Source organism: Nanorana parkeri, unplaced genomic scaffold (assembly GCF_000935625.1).
Source record: "Nanorana parkeri isolate BGI_ZX_2015 unplaced genomic scaffold, ASM93562v1 scaffold172, whole genome shotgun sequence".
NCBI classification, from domain to species: Eukaryota; Metazoa; Chordata; class Amphibia; order Anura; family Dicroglossidae; genus Nanorana; species Nanorana parkeri.
In genome coordinates, this window is record NW_017306440.1 from 1,294,669 (window position 1) to 1,302,724 (window position 8,056).

At 45.1% G+C, this 8,056-nt stretch overlaps 1 protein-coding gene across 3 annotated transcripts in view; it reads right to left on the reverse strand.

The window, feature by feature from the left end:
- The window catches only part of MAEA (macrophage erythroblast attacher), an 82,723-nt gene that overhangs the window by 57,381 nt on the left and 17,286 nt on the right, over positions 1–8,056 (reverse strand). The gene's annotated exons all lie outside the window — the stretch shown is intronic.

Here is an 8,056-nt window from a genome sequence, read left to right on the forward strand (position 1 = left end):
AGCTGTATGCTGATGCAATGTTTAGTCATGGGGGTAAAGGTCCACTTTAGGGGATTTTAATTTCCAAAGCATTTCCTGGGCTTTCTGATTGTGTGCTCACTGTGACTGGCCGTCAGAGTGGTCATATGATCAGGAGCCCGTCCTACCAGCTCCTGATCGTCAAAAGTTATTGGGACCTGTCACTTTGAGGTCACAGTGCTGGGGACACGCAATTGACAGCGACGCTAGCTGTATGCATATATATGGCAACATGGCATTAAAGCCCACCGCCGTGCTGCCATATATATGCATACAGAAGTAGGAAGGGTTTGATCCATAGAGGGCATGGAAGACATCAACTGTAAGGAAAGGTTAGATGAACGGACACCCTTGAGAAGAGACAAATAATGGGTGATAAATATATAGATACATTTCTATATAGAAAATATAGTGGACAGCTGCTCACTTAGGGCAGCACATAAGACAACAACATAATGGATACAATAGTGGTGTAGGGGCCAGGAGAACGAACCAATGAACACAGCACAACCAGAAATTCTGGCACTCCCTAAAGTGTTCCTGAATCCTGAAGACTCCAAGAAGCAGAATTTCTTCAATACAAAGTTTGGCACTACGGATAGTGGAATAGGGACCGGTTTTCTTTGCAGGCGGCACTTTAAAAAAAAAAAAAAATATTCAAATAATGAGTCTCTATACGGCTCAAAATGCCAAGAAAGTACAGCTGTTACCTTCTTACACTAAATATATATACACTATATTGCCAAAAGTATTTGGACGCATGCCTTTACACACACATGAACTTTAATGGCATTCCAGTCTTAGTCTGTAGGGTTCAATATTGAGTTGGCCCACCCTTTGCAGTTGAGGTCAGGACTCTGTGCAGGCCAGTCAAGTTCCTCCATCCCAAACTCGCTCATCCATGTCTTTATGGGCCTTGCTTTGTGCACTGGTATGCAGCCATGTTGAAACAGGAAGGGGCCATCCCGAAACTGTTCCCACAAAGTTGGGAGCATGAAATTGTTCAAAATGTCTTGGTATGCTGATGCCTTAAGAGTTCCCTTCACTGGAACTAAGGGGCCAAGCCCAACCCCTGAAAAACTACCCCACACCATAATCCCCCCTCTGCCAAACTTTACACTTGGCACAATGCAGTCAGGCAAGTACTGTTCTCCTGGTAACCCCCAAACCCAGACAGCTTTACAATGCACCTGGTGATGTAAGGATTGGATGCAGCTGCTCCGCCATGGAAACCTATTCCATTAAGCTTTCTACGCACTGTTCTTGTGCCAATCTGAAGGCCACATGAAGTTTGGAGGTCTGTAGATATTGACTCTGCAGACTGTTGGTGACTTCTGCACACCGTGCGCTTTTGCCCGCTCTGTCATTTTACGTGGCCTACCACTTTGTGGCAGAGTTGCTGCTGTTCCAAGTTGCTTCCACTTTGTTATAATACCAGTAACAGTTGACCGTGGAATATTTAGTAGCAAGGAAATTTCACGGATGGACTTATTGCACAGGTGGTACCACGCTTGAATTCCCTGAGCTCCTGAGAGCGACCCATACCAGGGAACTGATTGGAAACTCTAGGAAAACAAGTCTGAGCCCGACTTCCATTTCACATATCTTTCCATGAAGATCAGAAATTCATTTTTAAAAACGATGGGGTCATCTAGATTTTATTTACAACAAGAAGCATCAATAACGGGCAGGGAAAAAAAACACCCTGCAACACCCAGCCTTGCAGAGCGTTCAATAAAATGCATAGGCTGAGAAGTTGTGAAGGAGCTCTGCAGAGAGTGTGGAGGCTTCTCTATAGTAGTCCAATTCATCAATGTCTGCAGGTCGCTGGATTGAAAAGCAAACATGCTCTGACCAGCATCCATGTAAATCACTGTGATTGGTTTGATGTCTCTTTCATTCACTGAGCTCGGATGGCAGTCACACATTGTTAACTGGATGTTAGCCCGCTTCACATTTTGCTTGCGTAAAGGAATGTCGGCCAAGGAACGGCAGTGGGGGAAAAATTAAGTGTAAATGGAAGACGTGGCTGTAAGCACAATGGGAGGGGGGGGTTTGCTGGAATTGTATAGATTGGGTACGTGGCTTGGTACATTACAGGCCTGGGCATTAGTTTATATCAATCTATGCCCATTAAAATATCTGTGTATATGAGCATCCGAGTTGTCAAGAAAAAAAGTGAAGTAATTTACGTTAAATCGTTAAACATTGATGTGCTTTAAGGAATCATGGAGGCTGCTATTGATGACCATTCCTTCTGAAAATGTTATTTGTCTGGCTGTCAGGCTTATGATTTGGCTTCAGTGCTGCAAGGGTTAACTGCTCATTTTGGTCTAGGGCTGAAAATAACAGTCAGTCAAGGTGCACATACACCTTACAACCTTCGCAAGACTTTAGCTTGCGATGGTCGTAAGCTAATTAAAAGCTCGTACGATCTGCCCAGCTTCCGATGACTGCAATGCTGAACGGGCAGTGCGCACACCGGCCCGTTCTGCATTTGTCGAATGAGCACGGCACTAATCCGCCGACAATCGTACGATTCTCGGTGGGTTTTCTAGCATGCTCCTTCGACAAAAGACGTGCAACCGCACAGTAGAAACGGTCGTGCGCCTTCCATACACCTTGCGATTATCGTACGATCGCGTGATTTCCCACGATTATCGTACCATAATCGCAAGGTGTATGGGCACCTTCATAAAGTTATAGTCACCTGAATATCGAAGCCAGACGGCTGTGACATTGCTCCTTCCAGCAATGAAATGACCCTCGGTATCCTCACATCCTATACATAGTGAGGGGAATTTGTCAAAACTGGAGCAGACAAAATCCGGGGCAGATGTGCACGGCAACCAATCAGCTTCTCTCTTTTTCAAATCTTAACTAAACAAACTGAAGTGAGGTGATTGGTTGCCATGGGCAACTGCTCCAGATTTTGTCTCCTCCAGTTTTGATAAATTCCCATCAGTGTTGAGAACGTGATAATTCACGGGCCCTTAGACAGCTGCAGCAGAGCGGGAGAGAGGATCCTGGGACTGGTCTAAAAGCAAGCCGCCTCCAAGGACCAGGTGAGTATAACTTTAATATTTTTCGCCCTGGACACACATGAGCACTTAACCCTTGCAGTGCGGAGGTAGCCCCACTGCAAGGCTTATTACATTTCTCCGGAGTTCTTCTTCAAATTTGGCTCTAACTGTTTCAAAATCCCCTGCTATGCCATCCTTGAAATGAAAGTTAGCATCCACTGCTGTAAATGCTGGAGACTGACTTTATTTTAATAAGTGTCATTGCAGGATCCGCTAGTTAGGTAATTATTTACATTTTCCACTTCGATATAAAAATCTAACCCCCCGGGATTTCGTCTGAAGGATCGGTCAAAGTCTAAGATTTCACGGCTGGAGAAAATGATAGCTGTGAAAATAATAGCACTTCACAATGAATCTTTTTATTTTTTTATCTTGTGCTTCTCCAAATATTGTCAGCAAACATATAACTGACTAGTTACAGCACCATATTAATTTCATGTACGCCAAGTTAGAAGAAGAAAAAAAAACCCTTTGAATAGCTAAATGTCATCTGTAGAAAATAAAATTGGTGGTTGCAGCCTTCCAAGAATATGAGGATATTATCTTGCAGGAAGATTGTCCCGATTACACTGGAATGAAAACCAAGTATGTATCACGGGTCGTCTTTGAACAAACACTGGCCGAGTCTTATTCATTAAAATACATCACGCTGGTAACAGAGATAGCTAAAAGAAAGCACATTATGTCTATTTAAACTTTGGCTCTGGAACAGAAATACAACCTCATCCAAGACTCAGACGACAACTGTATTCAAAATTAGGAATTCCTCCCGGCCTTTCGAAGTCCTCACTGCCTGGCCAAAAAGAAAAGTCGCACACTTTGATATTTCATTGGACTGCCTTAAGGTTTGATTAGGTATGCACCGATACCGATACTAGTATCCATATCTGTGCCGATACCGAGTATTTGGCCGAGTACACGTGCTCGCCCAAATGCTCCAATGCATAGCCCGATGCTTCCTGTATAGGGAAGCCAGGCAGTGCGTCATTACACGCTGCCTGGCTTCCTTATTGGCCGGGAAGCGGCTCCATGCTCTCTCGTCACGGCGCCCGGCTTCCTGATTGCCCGGCCAGACGGCTCCGGCTGGGTACCGGAGGAAGTCCACATTCTGGCTGGAGAGGCCCCGGGGGTGAAAGGCTGGACATACCAAGGTAAGAGGGGACAGACTTTCTTGTTAATCGGGAAGCCGGGTGGCGAGTCTTTACATGCCACCTGGCTTCCTGAATGGAACTTCCTTTACTTGGTAATTGATATCGGCGAGTACCAAAAAAATTATCGGTACTCGTCCTCGGTACCAAAATACCGGTATCGGTGCATCCCTAGTTTTGATTACGGCACGCATCCTCTGGGGCATCATTTTGATACTCTTATGCAATGTCTCAAAGTGTATTTCCGTCCAGAGTTACATAGATTTTTAGGGATCGGTATCGATCAGTTTTTTGGTATCGAGTACCTGTGACGGACTGAACCGTCACTGGGGATGCTGGGGGAGCCTCCTTCCTACTGACTATGGACCTAGAAATATGAAGACCCCCCCTCAGACTTCTTGGGGTTACATAGAACTAAGACTTAAGGGACTGTTCCTGGAACCACGAGGATTGTACGTGTACCCCTTGGAACTAGTAACCGATTTATGTGTGGAGTTTATATGCCCCATCTTTCCCATTGCCCATTAAAAGTACAGGGTGTGAATCCAGCAACACAAAAAGGGGTTAACTCTGGACTGAGACTTCCAATTAAATTTGTTACAACTCTGTTTGTCCATTTGTCTCATTGTGTTAATGATGGGATTACCATAGTTGACTCTAGGTGGAGATGATTAGATTAACCTCTACTAGACACTCAGGAGATAATCCCAATCTCTTTGTTTTCCCTCTCCCTATTCTTTCATAACGGCATCAGGGAGGGGATTGTTTGCTTGATGTTGTGATTGCGTTATGTTTTTAGACTTCCAGAACTGTATATATACTGAGCTGGTTTTCAATAATGTCAATTCTTGGTTTCCTCTTCAACATTGGTGTTGTCTGACGTTTGAGGAGTTTAGTTTTTTGTCCTTATATATTGGTTCCGTCCAATAATTAGGCAGATTTGGGCTGAGGACACTGGAATTCAGGTTCCAGCAGAGAGGAAGCTGATTTCTGGCGGAGGTACCCAGTCGGGGTACCAGGCGGTCCGTCACAGTACCAATATTTTTTTTTCTGTACTTGCCGATACCAAGTACCGGTGCCTTATCCCCCGATTATCAGTAATGTGGGAGGCGGATCACGACCCACCACCCAGCTTCCCGATTGCCTGTAAACCTGGTGCTCTAGTGAAGCAACACCGGCTTCACTTGCCGAGGCTGCCTGGGTTGACCGGCCTCCTGACCGGCCTCCTGATTGGGTAGGAAGCCGGCTTCACTTGCTGCTAGGCAGCGTGGCTTCCTGACCAATCAGGAAGCCGAGATGCGAGTCCTGACATGCCATCTGCCTTCTTGGTTTGTTAGAAAGCCAGGCTGCCTATTAACAAGTGAAGCTGGCTTCCTAGCCAATCAGGAAGCCGGGCGGCACATCATGACCCGGCTTCCGGCTTTCTGATTGGCTAGAAAGCCGGCTTCACTTGTTTCTAGGCAGCCTGGCTTCCTGACCAATAAGGAAGCTGGGAGGCGGGTCATTACATGCTGCCCGGCTTCCTGATTGGTTAGGAAGCCAGGCTGCGTAGCTACAAGTGAAGCTGGCTTCCTGATTGGAAAGGAAGCCGGATCCATGCTCCTTTGGCACTGCCGGTCAGAGGGAGATCTCCCTCTAAGCGGAAGTTCCAATATCAGAGCCAAGAATCGGAGCATTGGGGCAAGTATGAGTAGTCGCCCAAAGAATCGGTATCGGTGAATCCCTATTAATTTTTCTCCAAGATCTTGTAGTGATGATGGGAGAGCTGGACCACTGTGTAAAGTCTTCTCCAGCACATCCCAAAGATTCTCAATGGGGTTAAGGTCTGGACTCTGCAGTAGCCAATCCATGTGTGACAATGATGTCTCATGCTCCCTGAACCACTTTTTTTACAGTTTGAGCCCGATGAATCCTGGCATTGTCATCTTGGAATATGTGCCATCAGGAAAGAAAAAAATCCATTGATTGAAAAACCTGATCAATAAGTATATTCCGATAGGGAGCTGACCTCATTTTTTGGAGACATAATGTTGCTGAACCTAGACCTGACCAACTGAAGCAATCCCAGATCATAACCCTGGCCGAAATCCAGTGGTAACTTATTTTTGGACAGGCAGTGTATATTGGTGATATCTCAGAATCTTTTTAAACTAGAAGACCTTTATGCACCATTCACACACTTTTATGCTCAGCATCTTCTGGTGGTTGTACAGGAATTTTTGCAAGTGTTTCAGACTTCAGCCTTTTATTTTATTCCTGTTTTGCACTATTGGGGCCAAAATGCTCGACTCTGCTCCAGAATAAACTTGTGTACTTTGTTGAGCAACAAGCAACAAAATGTTCAAATGCGAACAGGGGCCATTGAAAACAATGTGATTCTAAGTATTGCTTAGGTATTCGAGGTACAAAACACTCAGGTGAGAATGGGGCCTCATAGTGATGTGCAGCTTGGACACATTTCCAATTGCATGCTATTGTGTTACTTCTCTCGGAAATGCACACAGTTTTTCCTGTAATGTGGGTGGACCATGAGGTTTAAATAATATATTTTTAAATAAGAGGGTAATTAAAGACCCCGGTTAGGTCTCTAAAGATTTAAAAGCTTTACTGCCATGTGATAGAGGACATTGCACACCCGTTTCTCCTACCTCTCCTCTGTTACAGCACTGCAATCTTGGAAAGCGTCTCAGCATGCAACAGTTGGGGGATCTCATATGGCCATGTCCCTTGCTGAACACTGGTTACTTTCTCCAGCCCCTACATACATCATCTGCACAAACACAGATTGCGCCAAGTGTCTGCTATGCTGTCTCCTTAGTTAACCCACATTGAGCTGGGAATCCTTTATCATGTATAAAATGTTTTGTTTTAAAAAAACAGATTGTATATATGTAATAACAAAAAACAACCACAAGAAGTAGAATGTCACCAAGTGCTCCATGTACTAGGTCTCTGGTGAAGGTGGGGGCGGTCAAAATGACTTTTCATTTGGAGTGATACTTTAACATTAGAATTAATCATATAGGCCAAGAAAAGGTTCTAAATGGTCCTGCAATTACTTTCACCCCTGACACTGCAAGGGTCAACAGTTCATTTTGACTAAAGGGATAGACATAAGGTGAAATACTTAACAAATTCCTTGCTTCTGCAGGCTTTAAATATTCTGCGCAACCAGTCTCCAAAAGTCACTTCTCTCTGCTGCCTGGCCAGTTGCAGCTTTCTGACATCATCGCATACAATGCTGGAACAGTGGTCCTACATTGTACACGAGGACCCCAAGGGCCCACCCACATTCCAGGAGTGTTGGAGAGCAGAGGACAGCACTGACTGCTGTAGGAGTGAGAAATAAGGAAAGTCATTCCTTCTATTTCTGCCTAGACAAAGGCTTTGTCTCTGAAGGTCAACTTCAAAGTACTTTAGAACCTTCTTATAGCTATAATGTTAGTTTTAATGCTAAAGACAAAGCATCACTCCAAATGCACAATCATTTTTGAACCCCCTTCCCCCCTAGGGACCTAGTGAGTGCAGCACTGGGACCCTTTCCATTCTGTGCGGTTGTTGCTGAGCAGTATTGTAAGACGCGCCCTTGTAGCTTGCATCCTATCCCCCCTTCCCCGTAACTGTCCAACTGGGAGATGGATAGTGTGAGTCACAGCGCTAGTCTCTGGCAGCAGGGGCGCTTTGGAGACTAGCACTGTCATTCACCATGGCAGGATGAAGGGAGCACAACTGCACCCAAGAATTAATCTTGTGCGCTCCCAACTACAGTGTCAGCCTGCCTGTAAAAAAAAAAAAAAAAAAGCCGGA